Genomic DNA, 8,562 nt, shown 5'->3' on the forward strand with positions numbered 1-8,562 from the left:
ATACGGCCTCCATGTTGCGTCTTTAGGAATTTTAACCTAAGTGATGATTACTTTGAAACATTTCGTTTGCTGGAATAACTATCTGACAGTAGAGTTACCTCCCTTTGACCACCTGCCGTAGAGGACGCATTTATTCGAAATCGTTTATATTCCACAGTAACCCTTGACAAAACAGGATATTGTTTGTAAAGCGGTGACAGATTATCTAATGCTTCCGATTGGCTTTCGATTACATGGAATTGAAAATGAACCGTTCAAGAAAACGACAACGATTTAAGTATATTATCCATCGTGATCAAAATTCCATTCAGCGTTCGATAGGTGATTTTACATTGTTCTTAAGACAACCGAGGTTTGTACGCAATCGAGTAAAAATAGTAGAAAATATAGTACGAATTTGACGGTGGGGTTACTATGGTAACTGTCTTTATATTCACTTGCAGCTAGGAATGCTAACTACAAAATACCTTAAGATTTGGTGATTAAGAAGGATAGTCTTTTAAATTCTGGAAATCGAAACTAAACAATATGTAACAGAAAAGGAGATTTCAGCATTGTAATATAAATGTTAACCCAGAAATAAGTTCGAGCAAAAATAACTGTGAGATTAGTAAACAACCACACAAAGTCAATGAATACTTAACACATCATATTGCATCCCAGAGTTTACAGTCACAAAAACGGTTGATCCAATATGTTGCTGAAGCATTAATTCACAGTCCCTTTAAGATTAATCTGTGAATTTGCCACATTTGAATGTCTTGATTGAGGAACGAGATCCATTCTTAAACTCTTGTAAAATCTTCAATGTCTTTTGGAATTCTTTCATAACAATACACTGGTAAACTGCTTCATTTTCAGAATATAGAACATCAGTGCCGGGTCTTGAATTAGGAGATAAACATCATGTGTTGGCCAATTTCCGGGTGTTATTGAGTATTTGAAGCACGGGAATGCATTTGGAACCGACGGCGTCAGCTCGTTTACATCGAATACGGACACAGTAGTGAAGTGTCATCAGCTGGCCGTTTCAGCTGGTTCTCATGGTCACATCTGGAGTTGCTCATTTGTGACGTCATTCTAACTTTACGTCACAATATGATTTGAATGACGTCACCACTGTTGATGACACAACAAAACAATTGTTTACGTGTCAATACGCGGTGAATAGTCTTTCCGTTTCCGGGAATCTAATACCATTTAATCATGTTTTTCAACCAATCAGATTACAGAACACAGTAACTTTTGGTTTACAATATCTGCACAAACAAATGACGTTTGGTGTAATGTAATACTTGAGGAAACACAAAACACATAATCTGATGATACCATGAATGAACCTGTAACTATGTCTTGCAACGTTTCAATATTGAATGCTGAATATATACAGGATATGCCTTTCAAGTAATAACAAGACACACTGACACAAAATCATGTTTCCCAACAGCATAAAGCATCATTTTCTGTGGTGTTGCTGTAATGGTCATCAACTCGATACAGTGGTTGTCAGCATTGCTTTTAGCAATATCCCAGCAATATCACGGCGGGGAAAACCAGAAATGGGCTTCATCTACACAACACAAGGTTCTTGGACATGTTTTGCTCTACTTTTACAAAACAGCACAAAATACATCTTTCAATTCCTTTATAACAGTCTAGAAATTTATCATAGAATAAATATCTGTCAACACTCCTTGCTGTACAAAACCACCCTGTACGGTAATTTACCTCATTATGCAATAACATGTTATTTACTATTTAAATTTGAATGTTTCTATTTATACTTGTTGCAACCCGATAACGTAGAGGTATTTATTTAAAGAATAATCAGTTCAAAGTCATGCACAAGATATGAGAGCAATTTTATTATTCAAATTTAAAAAGCTTTGCAATTTCTGTATGCTCTGTAACCACATTTGCCTTGTCGTTAAATAACATTTCTGCAATCTCTATTTTTTCCGTGCAAGACTGCAATACATAGAGGTGTGCCGCCATATCCACCATTCTCACCAACATTTGCCTTGTTCTTTAATAACACTTCTACAACCTCGGGATGACCTTGACATGCTGCAAGATGTAAAGGAATTATTATCTGCCTCTGGTATTGCTCCCGTGTTTAGTAATAACAGTTCAACAACTTCTTCATTCCTATAGAAACATGCCAAATGAAGCCCAGTTTCACCTTTCATGTTTCACTGTCCAGTGTTTACTGCCAACCGGAACAGAGTGCTTACAATCCCAACATTTCCTACTGCACATGTGTAATGTAAAGGTGCTAATCCTCAAGAATCTGTGATCTTAATGTTGGGACTTCCTATCTTTGCTATTGTATTGATAATATTGCTGCCCTTTTGGCCCATAGATGCATAATGTACATATGTTGTCTTGCCTGACCTTGCCTGAAAGCAGGTAATCGAAGTTGTCTGAACTACTGCCAAACCAACTTCTAAACAAAGCTTGCTTTCTGTTATGTACACTAAACTGAACAGTGGTCAATGCTGTCCTCAACATCTTCGAGTTGTCTCTGAGGCTCGCTCAAAACAGAAAGGACTGTCAATGTACAGTGTCATTACTGGACAATAATTTCAACAGGGCAGCGTTGTCCTTGCTCAGAGTTTGGACCAGATTCTCAAAGACCATATCGACAAATGTCTGTTCCTGAAAGAGAGAATGCATGCACCCAAAGCATGCACTCTATGCCTTGTATGGCTGACGCAAAACGTTGAGCTGCAACAGGAACATCATCTTCCTTCAATTCAATTCTGAAGGGGATATGTACTTCTTTCACCTCAGTGGGTTCCACTCTTGAACTATAATGAAATATAAACTCCAGGTCCATCTTTGTAATCAGTTGTCTCCCATCTCTGAGCAGTATGTCTCTTGACCTCCTTGCTACTTTGTGGTTTCTTATTCTGTATGATCCAGCCTCATCACATTGACAGCAACCTGGCAGTTGTGTTAAATCATTTTGTACCATCTTGTTAGTGTATGTATCTTCGTCTCCGATTGTTCAGTAGTCTCTGTGATTTCGTGGCTGGCGACTATTCCCTTCCAAGGTATGATTTCCTCCACGATGTATTTTCGCCTTGGCATACTGCAGTATCCTCTATAGTACATATGTCAACGCGTTCATATATGGCTGGTGCGTCGACTGGGAATAGGCACATGGATAGGATGACTGGAGATTTTGATGAACATTACGTTGACGAAGACAAATTAATACGTTGGTGAAGACGAAGGGATGGTTTACTTCGAACCTCTTTAGTTGGTTCCCAAACACAACACATGACAAACAAGTATACATGAATGAGGTGAGGGGACTTCCAGCTCAACCCCAGGGCCTTTCCTTCGAGCGGCATAATCCTGCTCGCGGTCGTTCCTACACAGACAGTCGGAATGCCGGCCTCCACACTCACATCTCACCTCTCACATACACTATAGATGTGAGCATACATATATATAGTTTAACAACAATAGACAGGCAAAGATTTAACAATGAACAGATAGAGAAACTAATAGAACTTCCTTCTACAGTTGATGTGATGACAGACACAGCCAAGGGGGATGACCAATAAAGGCCATGAATCTCATCTACAGTAATTAATGGAAGTGACAAAGAGGAACATGGTAGCTGACAAAACAATGTACTCTGCGGTAGTGATAACGATCAGGATTGCAGATTGAATAATAATAATAACTAAATATCATATAGCATGGCTACATGGTTTTTGGTCTGTAGAAATATTTGGACAGGGCTGTCCTGAAGTAGACAATATATACATTCTGTACTGCTCTGCGTGGTTGTTCCTCGTGATTCCTGGAGACGTCTCCGCCAAAAGGGCATCAGCAGCCTGGTGATATGAAGGCTAAAGAATTTAAAAGGCTCTTTATAAATAGACTATATTACTCGACCGAAGTGATTCATATCACTTCTGCGAAAGGAGTGTGAAATATTGTATTGACCGAGCGATATGGCGGGCAATGTTAATGTTGATATTCCAGTTTCATCTGAGGGTCATGATTTGACAATGGCTGATGGGAAATAGATCCTCTGTCACATAGAGGCTGCCATAGAACAAGTGATTCTGGATCCCTACTGTCAACCTAAGTAGTGCATGTATATATGTCTACAAACCAATGGCCCATATCTACATACCAACCTACCATGAGGAGGAATATCCCACAGCTGGGTCCATCAACCTGGTCTATCACTAAGTACTGTTTCTTCATCAACGGTTTGCACACTTTCCCGAAAGTAGATTCCCAGTGATTTACAAATGACCTGGGGAATAGATGTGAATTTCTGGATGAAAACGTCTTCAGCTTTTGTGGATTGTGGTTAAAGTAAAGAAGTGGAGGGCAAGCACAGCAGTGCATAGAGTTTATTTTATCATGATACCTACCTCCAGTGGCTGACAATTGTGTCCTCCACGTCTAAATCTGGTTTAGAATTGCCTACACCCACTGTTCCATCCTTGACATTAGCCGTCAGAAGCACCTAGTGTTGATTACGTGGCATGTTCACTGGCATTAAGATCCAGATGTAGTTTGTCAAATTCTCCTGAAATTTGACAGCAGTAATGCCTTAGCCGTGGCCGATAAGCATTGCTTGATGCTTGAGTAATGCACCATAAACATTGTAGTCATTTCTTGTTAGGTTCTCACTAAAATATTTACTTATTTTCACGACTTTGAAATAGATGCGTAACAATATATCCTGGAACGTTTGCCTCATAAGATATGGATAGTGACTGATTATTTCAAAAGGTTTTATCAAACTGGTAGTGGAGAGATTTGACAACCAGTGTCACATGCAAGGCAAGATGAAGAGAACCATGGGCAGCATCTGCTTCTGTATCCGACTTTGACGCAAATGTAAAAACAAACACCATTATGATAAAGTAGGTTACAATCAATCAAATTTGACTAAATTTAAGGGAAATAATGCAGAGAATGTTACTCATGCATATGATCACAAATCATCACAATTGAACTCACACGTCTTTAACAAAATTACAAGTTTAGCAACTCTGTTGACACGTCTTCCTCTAAAAGTCATTAAAAAAATTAGCGTTAATATTTGTACAAGAGCTATACAAATACTACTCGTCTATACTTTGACAACGAAATGGGTGTAGTGGGTACAGTGGTCATGCAATGTTATTCTGGAAAAATAAAAACCATAGGACAAAGTTAAACGATGTAATCTCACATTTCTCACATCTTCCCCCCTTGTCCTGTCTGTGTACCGGACTGTCTCCCATAATATCACAGTCTCTGTTGGCAGCACCAAGCAGTGGAAGCTGACACGGGAACACCACTTTCTTTCCAGAAGGTGCAGGTAGGTGTCCGTGATCTGTCCAGGTACGACTTAGGATTTATTAGAATATTTATTGCACAGATTAAGGACCCAGTGCTTTTGGCTCAAGTGGAACTTATGCAGTTGGATTGAAAGCAGGTTCAGCTGGACAATACATCACAGTGCGTTTCTTGCTACAAAAGACTGACGATGCACTGACGATGTGTTAGGATTTGTGTCAAAGGCCCAAATATTACCTGTATCACTTTAGATATGACACATTTGACTAAATTCATGATTATCAGATATAATCATGCTGATGTTGTTGATCAGGGGATTGTTTGGTCCAGACTCAATTATTTACAAACCACCACTGCACATTGCTGAGTACGGCGTAAGTAAACTCATAATTATGAATCATTGCGATTCATACCATTCCCAGGTTCTAAGCACAGTTGACATCTATTGAGAATGTGTCGCTTTGCTGACGGTGGGACGACATGTACTCGTTCTGCTCGTTTGAGCAGTTATATGACTCGAATACATGAACATAGCCTAGCGATGTGAACAGCGATATATCATTCATTGCGATTTGTGTGTGCGTGAGTGTGTGTGTGTGTGTGTGTGTGTGTGTGTGTGTGTGTGTGTGTGTGTGTGAGAGAGAGAGAGAGAGAGAGAAAGAGAACCTCTTACTGGGTTGCACCAGCTTCTATCATGCCAATAGCCCTTTGTCGTCCATCACGTCACAGACTTCCTAATCTCATCCCAAATGCTGCATGGAAGCAATAGTAGACAGCATATGTGTTGGATTGTATGAATACTTATCACTCAAATGTCAGCATCACGAATGACAGCCATACCCACGTGCATTGAGTAATTACAGGGTTTACGTGAATACCTTTGGTGTGTTGGTTGAAGCTTTCCTTCAAAACCGGCCAACAGATCTAATTTTTTCAGAGATGGGCTTTCTATTGACGACCTATCACAATATGTATTTCTAATATCCTCTTGCTCACTTCGCTACGAAACCCTTGTCTGAGATGGTGAAGTTCTCATATTTTATTTTACAATCACAGGTTTACACCTAGTTTTATTACTTCATCGGTCAGCCACTCGTTGGTTTCCAGGCGAGACATCTCCTCTCATGGCGTAGAAGCCAACTGTGTATGTACAGTCACGTGCTAGGGTACAGTCCTGCACATGCTGTAAGTGAGGTGGATGAGCATCCAGTGTTTTCACTAAGTCCTGTACTTCAGTCCTAGTATGACACTCTCCAACAAGCACTGAATCTATGAGCTTTATGTAGACGAACCTGTCTTGGGTCAAGCTCAGGCCGTCGGTATTCGCAGAACATTTTACCCAGTTCCTTGCTTTCATTGCATCTTGGAGCCACTTTTTCCCAACTTCTTCCATAAGTGTCCTGCAAGGGTTGCTTCTGTTGGTACCATCCTTGTTCCAGAACCTAGATAATGCCAGGACTCGGTGTAACATCTTTATCACATCCCGATTTTTTCCTACTGTTTCCAGAAATCTGTACAGATAAACACAATCAGTGTTGGTATCATAGCTTACACCTGTGTTGTCACGTTCAGCTTGAGACTGTAAGCCGAGTTTCTTGACCAAGCAGCCAGACACTGAACGCAAATATTCAATGTGATCGTCAGAACTTACATGATCTATAGTTCTGCTGCACTTCTGGTTTGTGTCATGATCTTGTTTCGCGGACAGGTGCTTTTGTGAGGCTAACAAAGTTCAGTACATCACTTGAAACCGTATTTATATTTCCTTTTCCCTCAGGTTCCTTTGGTGATGAATCCCTTTTAAGCTCCAAGTTGGCATCGGAGTTTTCCGGAACATCCGACTGCACAGTTCCATCAGTGGACTCAACCTTCAAATATTTAGGAAAACCATGGGGGTGAAGCAGCTGTCGACCACGCCCCTTACGTTTAGGAGCAGGTTGTACCTGTGTGTGGTCGCCAATGTACTGAACAAGAGTGTTTCAGAGGCTGGTCGTACAGATAGGATGCTTCTCTGACAAACGCCCTTGTTGTCATCTTGTCCTTGGTGTAAGCTTTGTGGTACTGCTTCACAATGAGTGGACTTGAAGCAGGCTGCTTCCGGGTCCCATCACTTCTGAAGTGATATCCAGATATCTAAAATAGAATTGGACCACCTAAGATGTAAGACAGGAGACACTGTTGTCATCCTTAAGACTGATAGTCTGTTTGGAGTGTTTCGAACCGATGAATTTCCTTTCAAACAAAAATGCAACTCAGATAAAGTGAAATTAAAATTGCGAATCCTCGTAAGTTTGCTTTGCCAGTTGAACATTTAAATCTCAGAGCTGTGTTCAATTTAGGATAAAAGTTAAACAAATGTCCATAGTTTCAAATCGCTATTATTGGTTTGTATTAAAGTGGGTAGACGCAGCAGCTGGAACAGCGAAACAAATTAACGTATGGTATCATGTTGCACGGACGGTCGTTATAATGGACATCATATCCTTGGCACTCGATTTCAACACCCTTCACTTCCCTTTTTCGTCCTTCTTCGAGATGATAGAAAACCTAAATTGTGTTTAGCTTATATGTCCATCCAGCATTGACTTTCCTATAACTTTCCACCATTTATTAGAATTCGCCTGCATTGAAGGGGCAAAGTCAGTGAAACAGAGCCAATGTAAACATTTCAGAAGAGGTATAAATACTAAGTTATGTATTAGCTTATTGTTTATATCCCTATTTTCAAAAATGATAATGTCTCACCTTGTAGAGTAAAGAAACCTACTTCGACTCATGTCTTAAATCTGTGCCACTGTGTCTGTAGCCATGAATACAGGGGTTTATACAAAACACAGAAACCAGCTCAGGGTTTAACATCAAATTGTATAATAAGCCATATCAGCTTTCAGTCGAATATATATGAAGTGTCTATGCATCGCTCCCTACCCCATTTTAACATTGACTCTGGATATAACTCGCTCACCTTCTCTTATACCAGGGTATATTTTGTAGAGGTACACCTCCCCTCCCTGGGGTGTGACGGGCGCTGTCTGGAGGGCCATGCCTTCATCTGGATTCCGCAGAATGTATCAGAACCTCCTCCACTTTAAGGGCCGATGTCCTCCCTGTCAAGTAATGCTCGGGTGGATCGGACGCCATTTGTAAAGGCATGTACCTGATCTGTCCCCAAGTGATCTCCGTTGACCAACATGTTGTCACACTCATGAGGTAATCTATAGTCGGTGGATGATATATGGCCCA

The 8,562-nt window shown here is 40.4% G+C and overlaps 1 pseudogene; it reads right to left on the reverse strand.

Moving 5' to 3' along the window:
- Nucleotides 1-2,040: 2,040 nt before the first annotated feature.
- Nucleotides 2,041-8,460, reverse strand: LOC137271613 (uncharacterized; annotated as a pseudogene).
- Nucleotides 8,461-8,562: the final 102 nt, after the last annotated feature.

Source organism: Haliotis asinina, chromosome 2 (assembly GCF_037392515.1).
Source record: "Haliotis asinina isolate JCU_RB_2024 chromosome 2, JCU_Hal_asi_v2, whole genome shotgun sequence".
Taxonomy (NCBI): domain Eukaryota; kingdom Metazoa; phylum Mollusca; class Gastropoda; order Lepetellida; family Haliotidae; genus Haliotis; species Haliotis asinina.